The 20,085-nt window shown below is 42.4% G+C and overlaps 1 protein-coding gene and 1 long non-coding RNA gene across 8 annotated transcripts in view; one reads left to right on the top strand and one right to left on the bottom strand.

Annotated features, from left to right (window-relative positions):
- Positions 1-591: 591 nt before the first annotated feature.
- Positions 592-14,234, bottom strand: LOC110989922 (uncharacterized). Of its 7 annotated transcripts, none has more exons than XR_015426506.1 (7): positions 13,956-14,234; positions 13,730-13,834; positions 12,700-12,836; positions 11,584-11,723; positions 9,235-9,363; positions 3,900-3,996; positions 592-2,628 (listed from the first exon to the last, which is right to left on the bottom strand). It is a non-coding gene; the product is annotated as an uncharacterized LOC110989922 (long non-coding RNA). The 7 variants fall into 7 exon arrangements; XR_015426507.1 differs by having other exon boundaries at positions 13,982-14,050; XR_015426509.1 differs by lacking the exon at positions 13,730-13,834 and having other exon boundaries at positions 13,956-14,062.
- Positions 14,235-19,921: 5,687 nt separating this feature from the next.
- LOC110989916 (centrosomal P4.1-associated protein-like) overlaps positions 19,922-20,085 on the top strand; it is a 31,091-nt gene continuing 30,927 nt past the window's right edge. The window contains exon 1 of the mRNA XM_022254614.2: positions 19,922-20,062. The gene's annotated coding sequence lies outside the window, so the exon portion shown is untranslated. The remainder of the gene's footprint in view (positions 20,063-20,085) is intronic.

Raw genomic sequence — 20,085 nt, forward strand, 5'->3', positions numbered from 1 at the left:
GGAAAGAAGAAAAAAGTTGGTGAAAATCTCAAATAGGATGTGGGACCGCTGTTTAGAAACTGATTTGCGTTATTCCAGCTTTTGCCACTGACCGGGGTTTCTTTGAACATTTTTCCAAATCAGAGAGCCCCTTTTTTTTCTTGTTCACAATTTTTATATTGGGGAAAAGTAAGTAAATCAAATCAAATTAAATTGCTTGAAAATACCTCGGCGTTAACACCCTTCTACCATTTTTTTTTTTTTGTTAAATGCTGATGAATGCAGCGCCCTCCCCCATCCTGTTCCAAGAACCGTTTCAGAAAGTAAACTATCTGCACAACATAATTCAGCGTAAATCAAAGAATTTAATTTTTATCTTATTCTCTCATTCAGGAAAAAGAAATGAGCTATACCTTTAAATAATCCTCATATTCCTTGGGCTGTCCTCATTAAATCTTTTTCCTTAAATGGCTTCTTAAATTTCCGTAGCATTTTTCAATGAGAGTAATCCACATGGCATAACTTCCGGGTTTCCAACATAAATACAAGTAACTTAAGAGGAACAGAAAATTGCAATAAAGGGGTAATAAAGTGCAGTTCAAATCATGAGCATATTATTAATGTCTCAGGCCACATATTTTATTTCATTCAATCAAAATCCTCTGACTATTACACCGATTACAGGAGTTACAAAAAGTACACAGAATACTAGTCCAGACTTCAAACTCATTTTGTGCACACAAATTCCCTTGGTTTGCCTCGAGTGTATTGACCTTGAGTGGCATAAAACAGGCCATACAAGATCAAAACTGTACTCTCTAACCCATATTTCTTCAAAATGTCTAAAAGGCAAAGGGCTTGTATTTATTTTACATAAGTCTGACACATAAACAAGCCCATTTTTGATTGGTGGAGCATTTTTTAATACAAAATGCATAGACCAAAGGCACTTAGAAGTTTTCTGAGGGAGGCTGGAACTGTTCAGTACTGAAGCCTTGAGCTTTCTATTTTATTTTTCCATCACAAAGTGTTGCCATTGTAAGAATCAAATCAGTGACTTTCAAGACCAAGTATGGCAAATCGGATAGTGAATCTTCTGTTTATGAAAAAAATCAAACAAGTGGAAATGAAGAAACATGAATAGTGCTTAACTTCTCAATCTTCCACCCCTTTCCTCTTGTCCACTTGCAGGTGGGTATAATTTTGGCCAAAAATTTCAGCTCTTGAAAAAGGTAAGATATGGCCATCAACACAGCCAAATACCATAAATACTGATTTACACGAGTCATTTGAACAGTATTTGTACCACATTTCTTACCACAACCTCAAACTTTTCAACAATGTGGGACATGCCAATGGAGTGGTATATACTACAACGGGGGCCATATATGCACGGCTGCCAAGTTCACATTCAACACACCATGTACCTCCACGGATTTCTCAGACTTTGTGTGTGCTTTAAAAACAAAACAAACACAGCATTGACATGTTCAGATGTCAGTCGAGTTGATTGAGTCAAGGTATGCTTGATGTTTGAAACTATTAGCTTGTACCTGTGTATACAGATGGCCAGATCATGGCAATATATAGTCTTGTCCAAAGTGGATTTAGAAAAATAAAAATAAGAGCACATCTTGTTTAAATACAGACATTCAAGGAAAAGCGACCTTCAAGTTTAAGAGTTGCTGTTGAACCTCCCCCTCCCCATTTCATTTGTTTTCTCTTTGGCAAGCAGCGACCCTATCTACCTACACGTAAATATCCATTAGTCTGTCTTCCAAATTAGTACTCTAATTTATTAGTGGCAAAAGCATTGTTGAAGTCATGAAAGAGACAATAGGCAAGGACAGTCATGTGCAGAAAAAAAGAGATACAAATTTTCCAGAAGCACCTAATGAGTGAAGCTCCAGTTAGAAATAAAATTTTAAGCTTAAGTTACACATGTACATGTAGTTACATTTACTGACTATGAGCACAATTGACATCTTCATTCCACATACTGAGATACAGAATTTGTTTCAAAACATAAAATTCACATTTGCATTACACTTTTATTTGTTGTTTACATCGTACAATTTTTGTTTTACATCTGCATTTTGTACACACTCTGAGTCAATTCATCTGCAGTCATAAAAATTGCACGATGATCTATGGGTTTCCTTCATGTGGAAGGAAAAACTCCACATGAATATTATAGAGAAAAACCAACGAAGTTAAGTAAAGACTGAACAATCCACACATTAAACCTGGGCTGGACTCACAGAAGTGGAAGGTGACAAAAGTGTCACTATGCCAACCTGACGCCCCATTCTACCAGTCCACTTTTCATTGCTGAGCCAAACCAACACTGACACCAAAATAAACCTTCAAGACCATATAGTTATGTACAGCATAATTCTGATTCACGTTGGTTGAAAGAGCTACATTTTCCCAGTGAACATAATGGTCTGGGCAGTTAGTGGGGAGGCTGTGGCTGGGACAGCAGCGCTGCTGTTGTCATGGGGATGTCTCCAGCAGCTGCATCAGTGTCTGCTGTCTCATGCGTCAGTGCCTAATGTCTCCTGCATCCTACATCCTCTTCTGTTGCTTCTCCTGCAGCTCCTTCTGGATCTTGTAGATCTTCTAAGCCAAGAGGTGATAGTACTCCTCCTGTGACAAGACCAGGCAGCAAAAAACAAATGAGTGAATTAAAAAGTGAGCAAGGGTGAATGCTTTTCCAGGTGATTTTTCTGCAATGGACACTGGTCTTCCTTTGGGGCCACTCAAAATTTTCATTGTTTCTTAAATTTTGCCTTTTTTTTAAATAGTGGGTGGGTGGATCAAGGAAAGAAACTGAAAATCGAAATTTACTTTTTTATAAAAACCCAGTAAAACTTATTTTTCTGACTTATTTGTAGTGTGCACGCCACGCCAGCATTCCAAAAATGCAATCTTTTTCAACTTCATTTCCATATACAGACAGGTTGACCTTTCCAGTACATAATTATGCAAGTGTAAAAGATCATGGAAGGAGGTGGTTTTTACTCTTAGACTTGGAAGCTGGGCGCTTGCAGCAGTGACCAAATACAAATGTAGCAGGTTACCAGGTGTATTACATGTATAGTGAACGCTGAACACCATTTGCTAATAGATTTTTCCATGCATTTGAATTTATATCAAATGCACGCATAATGTACATGTACTGGATGAAAAATCAATTTTTTAAAGTCAAAATTGCAGGTGGGTGGGTGGGTGGATCAAAAAAATTTGGCAAAAAGTCAAAATTTAAAAAACATTAAAAATCTTGAGTGGCCCCTAATCTGTACATGAACCGTCAGTGAGAATGACTCTGATGAGATACTTGACAAACACCTGCACTTCTCTAAGAGTAGGAGGTGTCCTTGTACATCATACAGAATTACATGTAGTTGTTTGTGAGGCTAAGTTCAACCTTCCATAAAGTCAAATATTAGGTTCTATTCCAATTTCCAACAAACATCAGCAACCAATATATTTCTGTTTGTTCATCTGAGCAGTTTTTCCCCCTGAGTTTCAGCAGAGGGATTTGTCTCCTACTTAAAGACGTTTGTTCCTAATTGGTGATTTATTCCCTCAGTAACCATGGTAACAGCAGGATCACAAATCATGAGAAAATGAACACTGCAAGTCAGAGTAATTTGGCCTTATTGCTGGACATATGCATAGCTACTACAGTGTACATGTATACCGGTATTAGTCTACAGAACTAGCAATGAAGTCACTAGAGTACCTTTATGCGCCTTGAGGGACTATGAATGATCAGTTAAGTTAGAATTCAGAGGGGAAAACATTGGCAAAGAGCAAATAGATGGGGTGAAATGTGTATGTATTTTAAAAGTTAAGGGTAGGCCAACAAAAAGACTCAACACCTCTCAAAACTAAATGATCAGTTATCTACATACCTCCTCGATTTGAAGCATGGACTATTCAGGAACAGATTTCTTCAAAAATTTAGACTGTTGGAGCCTTAGTTATGTCACAATTGAGAGGGGAAAAGTTCTGCAAATGCGAGAAGGTGAAATATTTCCAAAGTGAAGGGTAGAACAATGAAAAGACTCAATAACTCTCTAACTAAATGACCAAATATCTAACATGTCTAAGTACCTGCATGATTTGAAACGTGGACTATTTACAAACAGATTTCTTTACAAATTTAGACTGTTCAAGCTTTCCCAGTGGGCACACAACGCGTGAAAGACGTCTTTTTGTGGTCGTTATATGGTCCTGTGTCGCAAAGTGGTTGTGACAAAAAAAAAACGACATCTTAAAGACGTCTTTTATCCTCTGTTAGAAACATTGCTTCAGCAACCATGACCACAAAAAAACATGACGTCTTTATGACGTCATTTTGCCGTCGTTATCGAATCATTGGTACCACGCATACAGTGAAAGGAGAAAACAACGTCTTAACAACGTCTTTTTTTTCTCTGTTTGAAATGTTATCATCAACAAGCAATACATGAAACACACAACGTCTTTACGATGCCATTTTACAGTCGTTATCAAATCGTCAACGTACAGCAGAAAAAGAAAAATATCTACATATTCTTATGAAGATTTTGCACAGTGACTTTTAGTTTGTCTCGAATTTTGCGGGTTCTCACTCGGTTTTACCACAAAAGGTCAAGTCCCGCCAGAACATTGGCATACAATGTATTGCGAAATCCCGCCTGCGGCCGCAGGTGACTGTTCTGTTTGCCTCATCTATTCGTCAAGAGGGATGTGTGAGATAACAATAGTGCGAATGTCCATTTTACAGGGAAATTTTAACACAAGAGGAATCGTAAGTGTGCTTTAGTACACATGCTTGTGCATGATGATTATTTGCAATGGAACTGACCAGTAACCCCCTCCTCTGATTTAAAATAACAGGACATTAAAACACCCCTACATTTAGAATGGACGAGGCTATTTTCATTCACTGCCTGCATGCTCGCAATCAATGAATGCCTTAAAGCGTGTGCACCGTGCTACTTCGTGTATAGTGGCTGTGGCTTAGTCTTAGCTGGTTCCAGCCTTTCGAGGAGACTCTACGCATACCGACTTGAACCAGCGATGGCAAAGACTTATGGAACGACAATGAGGCAAAAACTTGGAGGAACCACATCGATCATTCTTCAACACTGATCGATCGTTCCCCCTACATAAATCGATTGTTCCCCTACATTGATCAATCGTTCTTCTGCATCGATTGATCATTCTTCTACATCGATCGATCGTTCCCTACATCGATCTCTTATGATCGATGAAGAAAGAGTGATGAAAAAAGATCGATGAAGAAAGAGCGATGAAAAAAGAGCAATGAAAAAAGAGCGATGAACAAAGACCGATGAACAAAGACCGATGAAGAAAGACTGATGAAGCTACATCAATGCCAACGTTACGTAACCTCTTCCAGTACCAAATAACACGTGTTCCCTGCAACCATAGCCCATCAGCACACAAGGCCACCCGTGTTCGGTACCTGTAAGTCTGGTCCCGAGCTAATTGAGTTGTCTGATGGGTGTTTATATCTAGTTTACTTGTCATGAAACCACTGAGAATATTTTCTATTTTCCACTGGATGGGATGCCAGATCAATATGGATCGCTCCCTAACCACTATGGGCACCTATTCTTACTCCTAATAACTCAAGTTAAATTTTCCACACTAATAGCATTCCGGCAGAACTATTCTGTAAGAATGCTACTCAAAAGTCAACCCTCATGAAGCTCAGTGCCAAAGGAAACGAAACTATAATTATAGAGTCATGTCTGTCTTTATTAAATTGTTCACCTAAGTAATTGTCTTTGCCATTCTTATAATACCCGTTAATTTGGTTTAAGACTTTATGTTGGCAGATTTATTATGAACTGTAGGATTCCGAAGATATTTTTATGCAGATTTTTTTCTCTGATTGAGTTATAGATTCCTTCCGTTATCCAACCTGGTTTTGACTTATTAATATGACTTCGGAGCTCACACTGTGGAAAATTTTGTCATACACAATTTAAGAAATTCTCGTAGGTCTCATTGACATTATCTGGCGCAAGTTCCTCTTAATCTTAGTTAATGCTTACAGAGTTCCGAGGAAATGTTCACGTTTTTCTCTTTTTTTTTCATTTGTAATAATAGGTTACAAAACTTCTGAAGTTTTTTTGTACATTCATTTTAATCCTCTTACTCATCGGTCAAACGATGATGTCCAGAGATTGTATAGGCGGTTGTAGTCCAAATGCTACGAATGAATCTTTTGTTTCCTCTAAGCATACGGGCGATAGTCTTTTAGGATCAACAAGACAGCCGAGATTAAACGCTCTCTTTGTTTACGCTTAACAATATGCTTATTTTATTTATTATTTTCGACTTCATCGGTGTTAGCTTGGGGTCTCAGGGGATCAGGTAAATGAACATAGGAAAGGGTCGTATTGAAACAAGTTGACAAATTAGATCAAGATATTTTAAATCAGAAGGGAACAGTGTGTTCATCAGTGTTATGGAAGTGCATAGCTAGATAAGTAGGTCAAAGAATGACAGAATAGTTCCACTGGTTCAGCCGGTTTTGCCAGAATGTTATCAGTGTGGAAAATAAAATTTGTATCCACCTGGAGTAAATATGTTTGCCCACAGTGGCTAGGGAGCGACCCATAATGAACTGGGGAAAATAGAACATTGTAGCGCCGGCGGGTGCGGCCGGTAGGGGCACCAGCTCGGACCCGCAGGGAGCTAGCTGGCTGCCCCCGCTGGTATGCGAACGGCCCACGGTTTTCCCGCCTCGCACCTGCGCAGTCCCCGCCTAGACGCCTCATGTCTAGAGGTTTTTGGATCGTCACAGTGTTGTACGCTAGAGAAATAAAAGTAAGGTTTCTTGGCCAAAACGGCAATTTGTGGCTACCTGTGTCTGTCTGTGTAAGCGTCAGAACCCTGTCAGTAGGACACGCTACAAAATATTCTCAGTGGTTTCATGACAAGGAAACTAGATATAAACACCCATCTGACTACTCAATTGGCTTGGGACCAGACTTACGGGTACTGAACACGGGTGGCCTTGTGTGCTGGTGGGCTATGGTTACAGGGAACACGTGTTATTTGGTGCTGGAAGAGGTTACGTAACATTGGCATCGATGTAGCTTCATCGGTCTTTCTTCATCACTCTTTTTTCATCGCTCTTCCTGCTACAAGAGATCAAAGTACTGATCACCTTAACAACGAGCACATCCATTAAACTGGATGTACAATGAGCACCGGCTCACCCAGCAGCTCGTGCTCTGGCTGAAATGGATAAACACAACAGTCATTAAAAACCATGCAAAAAGAAGAAAAGACAATACAACATGAGTGTACAACCTGGATTTACTGGTTCTCAGAGGGCATTGGGAGTATTGAGAGAGGTGGAGAAAACGGATTAAGTTGTGCTTCCCCAATGACCTTCTTCCAATTATGGTCAATATTGGCTTCCATATCAATGAAGTGGTTAATGATAAACCAGCCATGCAAATTTGGGCATTCATTCATTACCTTCAGCACCCTGTTCCCTATTATAAGGGAAAAAATTCTACTTTTTCGAAAAAAACTTCTCTAAACAAGTAGTTGGTGATGTCCTCTTTCATATTAGGAAGAAAAGAGAACAGTGGCTTTGGTTTTTGAGGGAAACTTTTGAGTATAACGGCAGCGTACATGACCTCCCCAAAGACAGCTTTGTGATCGCAAATGGTGCACGATATGCAGCAGCAATTTTGACCACATGTCTGGTGTGGACGTCTACAAGTACAAGCTCTACAGACTCTGCACAGTGTTATCGAATAGGCCTTTTGTGAATAGGCTGATGCCCATATCCCACTTCACACCTTGGGCATTGGTGTGTAACGGGCACCGTACAACGCTACCGTGCTTGTCTGTGCGACGTGACCGGGTTCAGCCACTGTTCTCTATTATGAGCCTGCGATTTGGGTTTATAACAAAAATCCATCCAGTAAAGGGAGGCAGTAATTTTTAAACTTTGCGGTATCTGGTCCATGATAAACTGAACAAATTTTTGAATTTCTCTCACAAATAGTCCTTTTTCATGATGGAATTTTTAAAAAAATCTATTGAAGGGAAAGGTTTTACAAGTACAGTGTACATGTAGATTAAAAAAATGGAATGATAGCATTACAACCCCATGTAAACAAAAATGGCAGCAAGTCACACAAAGTCACATATGTCAGCTACATACATGTACGTGCACATGTACACTGACATGAGACATGGTTCACCATGTTCCCCATACCATAACCATTTAACCATAATGTTAGAGCAAGGAAACAGATTAGGCCGGGCCTCGTGCCTACTTACTCACGGTTTCCCTCACGGTTTCCCTCAAAATTTTCCTAAAAACTCAAAACCCTGCCCTCTTTTGACAACATTAATCCTACAGAATGATGTCACAGTCATCTCCCAAGGTGAATTCAAAAGTTAAAATGTAGCTCTCCCATCTATTATAGGAACAGAGTCCCCAAATTTACAATCCCCAGTTTCAGAAGTATGCGGGCAGTGGACGGAGATCCGGGATATTCAGTCTCATCATGGCCTTAGATTGGACATGCCGCACCTACATGTACATGTGTACCACGTCACTCTTTTTTGATTTTGGACGGGTGCAGTCTTACTAACGCTACATGACATTACATGGTAAAATGGCAACAGTTAACAAAAATTCCAAAGACTCATCAAAAATACCTTTTTCACCACATACATACTAGCTTTCTTACATGTAATTGCCAAAGGTGAACTTTTGGGGCTTCAATGCTACATATATATCGGACTTCGAAATCTGTCAAAATCCAAATGGGGCACAAGACATACAAGTATTGATCAGGAAAAAGTTGTTGGTAGCACTCTCAAACGTCAAAATCAACAAGTCTTGTGCCCAGACCACGTATAGGCCAGTCATGCATGTGTCTGGGAGGACCACGCTCGCCCAGAGTTATTGCGGTAGCAAAATCTCGACACACGTATTTGAATGGGAGGAAGCATCGAAAAGTTTAAGTGTCGTGCATGTGTCGAGCAAAACCAGTCTGATTTTGTTTGCCTGTAGCAAGTACATGTAGGCTAGTACTAGTAGGCCTAGTAGTAGTACATGTAGGTGGTGTTAGGTATTTTTGGTGAGTCTTTGGAACTTTTGAGATACATGTACGTTGTCACTTTACTACTGAATATGTAATGTCGTGGAGCGTTTGCCCTGATCCCATCTAAAAAATGAAAAAGAGGAATACTTACACTCCTCTAAGTGTCACTCTCAGTAGAACATGTACACATGGTCAGATTGTACATGCAGGCTACGTAAATACCGCTGAATACTAGCACGACTAGTCCAAGGACATGAAGGAGTCGGACACTTCATCTCACCTGTATAAATACAAGAAGTCAATTAATCATATAACTTTCCTGAAGAGAATGTATTTGCGTCATCCCGTAAACAACCTTTTTATTTGGATTTACAATTAGGGGGCTTACATTTACATTGTAGCCTACCTGTGTGCCAGCAAATGTTTCAAACCTTTTAATTAATTCCCGATTTGCGCATGCCGCTGCCAACATTTACCAATAGTGCCCTCTAGTGATAACAAATATAGCGCCCTCTGTTGAATCAATATTTACCGCCCTCTGTTGACGAAATGAGTGGCGCCCTCTATAGAACAAAAAAGTGAGATGGCACATTTTTATATAGCGCCCTCTATGGGATAGTAATTGCCATTGTCAACTTACAGGCAACAGCGCCCTCATGATTCCATCGAACCGGGGGGGTACTGTTGAGTATGGCGCCCTCTAGGGAAATGTAAAAAGTTGGCAGAAAAATTCAACAGCCCCCTCTACTGACCTGATCATTGAAATAACCAGCAGTTTTTTAATCGGAGAAAACAGAGCACAATTAACGCCCACGGCACTCCCCAAGTTTTCGTCTCTGCTCCGCAGCGCGAGTCGATTCTATGGTTGCACTACCAACAAGTCCGCGCCCAGTTGCAAAATCAGACCCATAGAGTGCCGCCTACCGACTCTTGGGAAGAGGTTGGCCTCTGTTTTTTCACAGGAAGGAAATTCAACATTAGGGCCAATTCAATTTTATGGGGGTTGATTAGCCACAAATTTTTTTTTTGCCTTTCCCCGAAGATACCGCCAAAATAGTTGTAAAACTATGTGCTCAGCTCTGAATGCAGTCGCCTGCCTCTGTCCAAAATAGGCCCGCAATGTGGCAGCTTTTTCTGAAAGAAATACTGAACTATAGGGACTGTCAGTCCCTAATTCGAGATTCAAAGGAATATTTCTATGATCCCTTCTGATTATGGCATGTTTTATTGTAAAAACCCCGTGGGATCACAAAATATTAATGAGCTCGCGCTTTTAAATCCAACGATATGGTGGCATGCACCCTTTTTAACACTTCAGCTGATCTTTGGTGGAAAAAAATTGTCTTAAGACAAAGAAAATTTATCTGAAATGAGATAACTAATTCAACAATCACAATAATTTGCAGGCTTTTCAAAGGCGGACTTAATGATTGCAACTGCTACTGCAAGTCTGTAGTGTTGTGTGGTTGCATGCATTGTCATTGCAAAGTCACGCAAAGGGGTCACCCTCTTCAGCCCTCCCCTATAAAAGTCGTAAGGACTGGAAAGAAACCGGCATAACCACAAGAAGTAGATAGCATATGATCTGAAATTTATCTGTTGCCTCGTTTGCTTTTTTCCAGCCTTGGGGAGGGGTTAATTGGTTGAAAGTGCCAGGTTGGGAAATTTCTGACAAATTTCTGTATCAACCATGCCACTGGGATACAATACCCAAAAACCAGTCAAAAAACAATCAAAGCAATTTTATCTTCAACCATTTTTGTCTTTTTGCCATCGCAATGATCACGCTCATATCCATTCATTTTACAATTTCACCTATGAAATATACCTGAGGTTTAACACTACAAAAGGGAAACAATAGCAAGTGGTGGTTGAAATGAAACAATAGCACTGCAAGTCTCATTTATTCTGCCGATGCAGCACGCGTGCAAAACAGAAAATGTTCACTTAATATACATGGAATAAAGAAGACACTTCATAACCAGAATTGCTCACAACCTGAAAGCATCATGGCACGTTACAGAAAGGACTTGTGTAAGATGAAAAGAACGTGGTTCAAAAAAGGTAGGGCTCAGTCATGTACTCTGATGAAACAAAAGGCTGAGGTTTCAGCATCCTATATCTGGCCTACAAATGAACACTTGCATCTAGCCTTGCCAATGGATAAGGGGGGATTTTTCAGTCATCAATTAGGTATAGTGACACAAAAAAACTGTGATGGTACTGCGACCAAACGTGGAAAAAATAATGCCCATCAGCGAACTGCAGAAAGAAGGGGCAGACAACTTCAAGGGTACCGATTTGTTGATATCAGCACTACAGTTGACACTACTGTTCAAGCTATGCTGGCCGGGACCATCAGTGTCAAAAGCCTGCTTGTGATGGCCGGCCTGAGTTACTGGCAGAGAAGGAAGCACATCAGGGCATTCCTGTTTCAGAAGTGCTGGCATGCAAAAGTGTCACTTCTCAATGGGAAGAAGGAAGCTATACTCTGAGATACCTTGTCAAGCCGGTAGAGGTCGAAGGACAGCTACTCCAAACTTGGCCGTCAAGGTTGGATTCCTCAACGCGGGTACTGCAGCAACCGGGGCAAGAAGACTCTTGACAGCCATGGGTACAACTCTTCCTTCAATAAGTGGACTGCAGAAAATAGCAAGTAAATGTGGGGACATTATTATCAGTGAAAATGTTGGAAATATGGCTGACAAAAGGAAACTGGTTAAAGACATTCAACAGTTACAGGGCTTTGATAGGGACAGGTCCATTGCTGTAGAATTAGATAGGTAATACAACAACCCCCTCAGAAACTGCCGGAAGAAAACACCATTTGTGCCGGCAACACAAACTAGGGATGTAGTATGCGAGAATGTATAAGCACCAAGAAATGGTGATAATGTTCCACCATGAGAGTAAACTTTGTAAATGCTCCAATCAAATGTCACACAAATACAGCAAGAAATGAGTAAGCACATGTTCTGAGCACAAAGATTCATGCAGTGCTACACACCCAGAAAATTACAACATGGGGGACGAAAGAGAGGGGGAAATCAGTGTGCCAAAAAACTTCTGGAGGGAGGGAGGGAGGGAAGGAGGGAGGGGGGAGGGAGGGAGGGAGGGAGGGAGGGAGGAGGGAGGGAGGGAGGGAGGAGGGAGGGAAGGGGGGAGGGAGGGAGGGAGGGAGGGAGGAGGGAGGGAGGGAGGGAGGGAGGGAGGGAGGGAGGGAGGGAGGGAGGGAGTGAGGGAGGAGGGAGGGAGGGAGGGAGGGAGTGCAGGCAAAGGCAGCAGCAATTCTAAAGAAATGTGGCAGAAACTTGGCTCATTTACAGGAAAAGGCCGTCAAAGCAGCATCAACATTTCCAGAATGTTACCAGGGCCATCATCACCTCCGCAAGCGGTGGTCCTTGTTTTGTAACAGTGATTATGGATTTCCCTACCTTCCTGTTCATGCCAGGTGAAAACTGAATAGGCTAGAGTCTGATAAGACACTGCTCTTACTGAAAATTCAAAAAAGACTGGGTCACGTAGCAATTCAAAAGACCTGATACAGTACGACAACACAAGAAGTGGAGTTCATGAACCACGCATTGTCAACGACAAATCCCAAAGGAGCACTAACCTTTTCCAGAAATGCCCCCTCATGAGACCACAGTGCAATTCATCTTGTCAACAATTGGCATGTCAACTCAATCATCGTGAAGTGCAAAGCTGCAGGATGTCCTGTTTTGCCTGGCTCTCCAGCTGCCAAAAAGTTTGCTGAAATCAACAGAAAACAACAGTATCATGCAAAATGGGCTAAGAGTATGCATTACAAAATTCTGTTTCATTGCTATTTTATTCTGCCCAATCATCCACTGAAATGCCTTGAATCTGTAAGTGTAGGGCCAAACGATATCACTTGTACAACTCCTTCTTGTACAAGAAGGGGCAACTTGAACCAAAGTCATTAAACCCTCCAGCTGTAGTTTGGCAACTGATATGGAGTGAGCACAATTACAGCATAGCTTTAATGTCAAGTGACTTACCAGAACAACACACGAGTGTTACCCAGTAAGGTTAAGAGCTATTACAGTTATCAAATGCATGTAGTTCAAACTAAATCTTATATGTTAAAGTAGACAAGCCTTGTATGAGCCATGGCTCAAGCACAGGTGCTGTGCGTGGCACACTGTTCTTACCACCGAGTAAGAGATGCTTAGATTTCACGCACAAGGAGTTGTGGCATACGTAATTGACATCATAGTCCTTGGGAAGCTCCAGGCTCTCAGTGTTACAATGTAAACCAACCTGTATGTGCACACACATCCGTGCAAGAATTTGAGCCAGGCATGGCAACATGCAGGATGCCATACTTCCTCTGTGCATAGCCTTTCCACAGCTTGCACATTTTCCCCTCAGTCTGCACTTCTACTTTTCTTAAATTTTTCCCTTTAACTGAAGCTTTCCAAAGGGAATCCATTTTCACCATTAATTCCCGCGCACGAGGTCAACCTGAACTTGCCTGTTCTGCCATTGGATAAAAGTCTTATCAAGGTTATCTTTTCTTCAAAGAGATCCACGGGCCAAGTATAGCAGTTCAAAACCAAGAGACCGAGTTTTTATACATTTGCCTGTCGTTATTAGAATAAACTAGATGTAATTAATGTTACCTTTGGACAGATTAGTACAGCCACACTCGCTGCATGTGCAGATAGCTGGCATGGCAGCTGCTTAATTTACATGGACGTAGACATGGTAGAGAAACAGCCAGAGCCCTGAGTGAGAGGGCGTAACAATACATAATAAGCCCACAGATGAGCCAAAACTACCGGATAATATAGTGTGATTTCTGTTATCATTACTGTGTCTGTGTGAGATTTCTGAACTAAAGCATACCGACTTCCCACGACCAAATCACTGACCAAGGATAAGAACGCTAGGCGCCGCCATCTTGTCTGGACAGGTTGCACGACACCAACAAGTCCGCGCCCATATAGGGGTGTACCCTCGCAAAAAGGCTCAAATATGTCCGCCGAGCTCATTAATAAAGGTTCAAAATATTCTATATTAGAGAGTCCCGAGAACCATGAAATTGAGGAATTGGAGAAATATGGCACTGAACCTCTGGCCCGGACTTTGGGCTTCCAATTTTGAGCAATTTGGGTGCAGTCGGGTCCGAAAGTGGCACTATTTGGCTGTTTTGCAGAGGGATGTTTTTCAAAATGGCTAATTTTCTGGGCAGGGACATTTTCTTCATTTTAGGGGTGGTCTGCTTCTGGTGAAAATTTCTCAAAAATTCATCGATCAACCCCCCGAAAATTGAAAGGAAAATGAAAGGGGACATGTCGATCATCGTGTTTCTGTGCAGCCTGGACACCTGTGGGAGTTGTGAGTGTTTTTAAAATAATTGCGAACTGTGGGGATATCATTGCTGTCTATTTAATTGTAGCGGTGCACCCATAGAAAACAGTGCAAAATCAGACCGAAAGAGCGCCACCTGTCGACTCTCGGGAAAAGGTTGGCCTCTGTTTTTTCATCGAAAATTCAACATCAGGGCAAGAAGATCACTTTTCAATTTATGGGGGTTAGCCACAATTTTTTTTTTTATTCGCCTTTCCCCGAAGATACCCCTAAAATTGTTTTAAAACTATGCGCTCAGCTCTGAGTGTAGCCGCCCGCCTCTGTCCAAAATAGGCCCGCAATTTGGGGATTTTTGTGAAAGAAATGCCCTGAACTAGAGACTGTCAGCCCCAAATTCGGGATTCATAGGAATATTTCTATGATCCCTCCAGATTATGGCTTGCTTTATTGCAAATAAACCTCGTGGGATCAAAAAATAATGAGTTCGCGCGTAGAAATCCAATGATTATGGTGGTCTGCACCCCTATATTTTTTCTTCTTTGCGAGAGCTGCAACAGCACCTATTACCGCACTGCCTCAACAATTTTTGCGTGAGCTCACGGATCTCTAACTCCCAAACATGTCCGGTCGCACTCGAGACTATCGTTACCTAACACATCCTCCTAAGTGTCTGACAAGATTTCCTAAGATTCCAGTGAAACAAAGCAGGGGGTCCTCTCGGTCTCATTTCTTGCTTCATAATAGACCGATGAGATAGATATGGAACAATGATAGCAGACTGAGGATACAAAGTTGTTTTCTGTCAGCTGATTACCACAATAAAGCTGGTCTAGTCCCATGACTCTACAACGTGTGTCTGCGATTTTGCGAACCCAGGAGGGGGGGCTGTGGAATCACCGCACGGATTCCGGAACATAAATTTAACCACAGAGAAAAACTTGTTTGCCTTATATTGAAAGGCTTCCATCAACTAATTCACACTTTCATTTTATCAACAGTGAAAGAATAGCCCAAGCTCCAGAAGCAAACTTTTAAAAAAGCTAACAAACACATTCTACTATCGAGTATTCAGAAGTTATTTAAATTATAGCTAAACCTATTTTTGTTGATCAAAATAGGCCTGCTATCATACTTGTGTGTCTCAAAAATGCACACTGCACTCGTGCGGCGGGATGCTTGTCTTTGTTCAGATCATTTTCACAAAGGGGAACGACATTAAGAAATAAACACTGAGGATCGGCTCCCAGTGTTCAATATATGTTGCTATTATTCAAATCAGACATCTGACTGACATAAGGAAGCCCGACTAAAAACCTGGTACAAACTTCGAAGACAACCACCAAGCCCCATATCCAGATGGGACACGTGGGAGTATGAGCTTGCTGACCTACCAAATAGAAGGTTCGATTACCAAGGTGTTACACACCACCTGAAGTTGATACCAAAGCGACCAACCGAGAAATCCACATTTTCAGTGATGACACAGAAAGAGTCTGTGGCTCGGTTGACTAATTGCGCACTGAAGATCACAAAGAAGCATCCATACAAGTTTCATCCTCTCACGTTCCAAGCGGCAACTTTCCATCCCAAGGTAGGAACTCAAGTTCCGCTGCACTGGTCGACGCACAGTTGACAGATTTGCTCAGAAAGGAGTTGACCCGTCCCATCCAGAAGATTTACCTGTGGAGTGATTCCACTACAGTACTTCGTTGGCTGAAGTCCGACTCTTGAAGATACAAGGTGTTTGCCGGGACACGAGTAGCAGAGCTACAGTCCCTAAGCAGTGCAGAGAACTAGCGGTATGTCATCACAGCCAACAACGGCGCTGATGACATCACTCGGGGTAAGGCTGTGGCCGAGCTGTCTAATGAACCAAGATGGAGAAATGGCCCACCTTTTCTGTCCTTAACTCCTCATCGCTAGCCAGCAAGCCAATTGGTTGATGAACCAGAGCGTAACTATGCGAGAGTCCCAGTTGCCAAACCCAGAACTGTACTACAGCTGGAATGATCTCATCCGGGCTGCCAAAGAGCTTCGTGACACTGCAGCAAATGCTGACATATCTCCTTCAACATTGGTCGAGAGGGAAGAAGTTATCGTGACCAAACTTTTGCTTCAGATACAACTAGAGTGCTTCCCCCAGGAAGTTCATGCTCTGATGCAAAGCAAGAAGTTGCCTTCTGGGAGCAGATTATGATAAAACTTCTATGATGAAACTTAGAATGATCAGAGTGGGAGGGCGATATCGAGGACCTCCCACAAGAAGTTAAGCACCCAATCATTCTTGACCAGAAGCATCATATCACCAAGCTTGTCATCCGATACTACGATCAGCGACTCCTTCATCCTGGGGCTGAACGTGTTCTCGCAGAAATGCAACGGAAATTCTGGATCCTGGGAGGCCGAGAGGCAATTCGTTAGCACCAGCACTCGTGCAACGATTGCTGCAAGTTGCGCGGTAAACTAGCAATTTCAGATGGCAGACCTGCACCCTTCCAGTCTCAAGCGGGCCTTTTTCTCAACGGGCGTTGATTGCTTTCCGCCAATGACGGTTAAGATTTATCAACGTACAGAGAAGAGATGGGGAGTCATGCTTCGGTGCATGGTCACACGTGCTATACACTTGGATTTGCTGGAGAGCTTGACACAGATGCATTCCTGATGGCCTGTCGCTGTTTCACCTCCCTGAGAGGTAAACGTTATGAAATCCTGTCTGACTGTGGGACCAATTTCAATGGTGCAGAAGCAGAACTGCGAAGTGCCTTTGCTTTCATGGCTCCAGATCTCAGCCAAGAGCTTTCCAACCAAAAGGTGCGAGTCCAGTTTAACCCGCCTAATGCTCCCCACTCTGGCGGCTCCTGGGAGAAGTCGGTCAAGGCTGGACTAAAAGCTGCTTTGGGAGACCAGTCGGTCACAGAACCAGTACTTCAAACCGTCCTAGCTGAAGTGTAGGGGATTCTAATCAACTCAAAACCCTTAGGTTACGTCTCATCAAATGCCGCTGATGTTGATCCGATGACCCCAAACATGCTTCTGATGGGGCTGCTAGCTCCTATACCCTTCCACAGGTCGTCTACACCTCCAAAGAATCCATGGGGCGACGACGATGGCGCCATAGTCAGGTGCTTGCTTACCAGTTCTGGGCTCACTTCATCAAATCCTACCTTCCCAGTCTACAGAGTCGGCAAAAGTGGCAGACTGAATCCAGAGACCTGGCATGTGGAGACGTCGTCATGGTCGTCGACCCCCAGCTAGTTAAAGAGCTCAGTGGCCAGTGAGGAAGTTGTGTGGGACACATCCTGGAACCGATGGACGTGTGAGAGCGGTCGAGGTCCGAGTCCATGACAAGGTGTACACGTCGCCCGCCTGGTCCGTCTGCCAGAATGCAAGGAAAGAGGACAATTAACTGCCCCTCTGAGGACCACCCAGAGACTGAACACTAACGGAAATGCAACTAGCATGTAAGTGTTTTCAATAACGTTTTCATTTTTCGTTCGGTTAAGCTGAATTTCTTTTGAATCCTCACTCTATCCATATGTTTCAAGACTGCAGAGTCCCTTTAACGTTGCTATAAACTGCTGGTGAGATGGAGCCTTGACAGACAGGCACTCCACTCTAGCCCATGCATTTCTATGGGAAAGCTTAGCCCCGGGCCCGGCGCCCCGGCAGTTATAAAAAACCGCGGCCCTTTTTACCTCTGGCTTCTTTGTTGAATGACTGTTCTATGGGAGGTAAATCATGTCTGGGGCTTGACTGGGGGGGGGGCTTATGTGGCCAAAGTGGAGTTCGGCTTATAAATGTAGTCAAGTGGCTGCAATGTACATATAGGCCTAGCACCAGCCCCCCCCCATCCAAAATATAACATAAAATGTCATGAAAGTGTTTCCTGGAACTCGAATAATCCAATTAAAGGGATTAAAGGCGCTTTAGGCCTCTCCCAAGGCGGCTGTTTACTTTCTAACTGAGTGGCATAAAATCCATCCATGTGGATTATATCCGTTTTTTCTTAAAATATTTTGCTCGCAGGGTTAAGTAAGACTTTCTTGGTTTCACGTTTAGTACTCAAATGTGGGGGTGGCTGTGAGAAAGTCGAAGTATTTAGTAGGGCACCCTCGATAGTTTGCTTGTTTTCGCACCATACATTCCGTTCTAAAATCAGGTTCACCAAACACAGTTCCAACCAGCATACCTCCAAATTTGCCCTTACTCTACGTCATACGTCATTGGCAGTTGTGAGTACAGCCGTATATCCTTTACTGTTTACAGTATAAAATCATTCAGAGATTCTTAGAATATAAACTTTAGCCTTAATTAGGGATAATTGTTGCAACTTCAAGTTACATGTACATTTATGTTGTCGTCTAGTGTGCACATGTACGTATATTTCAGTGAATTTATTAGTATTTATTTTCTGTTTATTCCCCAGTCACCACGGTTTCCTGTTCCATATATTTCCAAGACTTCATCACTGGTTTCATCTCCACCCTGCCTCCGTTTACAACATACACAGTTTCCCTAAGACTGCCACGGTATCCTGGTCAATTGCAAGTCACCACCCCCCTGTCTGATTATGTGGATATCGTACACAGACAGTTTCTTCATTAGACCACCCTACTCATCTGTTTAATTGCTGCTATAGTGTTGTTGTGTTAGCGCCTTTCGAGCCACGCCTCCCTTTCCAAGTGAACCTTTTCACTTCTTCACAAGCACACCTTGTTAAAACACCGTTGCCAGTCACATGCTGCAAAATGGATAATGCATTTCTAACTGGGTGTCTACACCTATGACAGCTAATGAACAAATTCGAACCGGCAGAGTACATCAGACAGACAGAAACTCCGTGCTGAAACAAACCCGAAATTTAGGGCAAAGGCCGCATATCCTTGTTTAATTAATGGGCAGCGCTACCCCCCAAAAAGTGAATGTTCCCAAGTCTTCTCAGCGGCCATTTTTGAAATGACACCCCTCACCAAGTTCCGGGGGCTCTTCTGACAAATTTGCAATCACATTTTTGTCTGCATTGCCCCAAGATGGGTCCCCCTGAATCAACAGAAATGATTCTGGGCCATATTGACACAGTCCCATCATTTCTTGGCCCAAACAGACCCCTCTTTTCAAAAGAATCTGCAGGGGTACTTTTTGTGCGCCTCCTGGCGGAGGTTTTTCCTAAGTTGAATTGGGACACTGCACCCATAGGGTGACCTTCCGTGAAAATAATATCTTCAAAAGTTATCGGCTAATGAATGGAAATTAGAACAGAAAATGAAAAATCGTAACATGGGTTTTAATTTGATGTGCGTCTTGAACACGTGAGAAACTCGTGAGTATTTTCTCTGTTTTTAAGTTCAAGCATTCATCACCGTCGTTGGCTATGGCAGTTTAGTTACTGGTCTGCTGCCATAGAATTAGAGAACAATCAGTAATGCGTAGCGCCCCCTCAAGTTTGCTCCAGGTGAAGTTGTAGTCTGGCGCGGCGCAAGCGCTTAAGATCTTTGATGGCAGTGTGCAAGGGTACCGTCCATTTTGATGCGGTGTTTTGAATGAATTGGCGCTTCATGGAGATCGTGATTCTTGATTGAGCCTTTGATTTGCCTTTGCTACCCTAAATGTATCTTGCAAGCATCAGATTGATGCTTAAAAATGTGAGTAAGATGTGAAGTAGACG

This window comes from Acanthaster planci, linkage group LG09 (genome assembly GCF_054643075.1).
Source record: "Acanthaster planci isolate LZ-2023a linkage group LG09, COTS_SCS, whole genome shotgun sequence".
Classification (NCBI taxonomy): domain Eukaryota; kingdom Metazoa; phylum Echinodermata; class Asteroidea; order Valvatida; family Acanthasteridae; genus Acanthaster; species Acanthaster planci.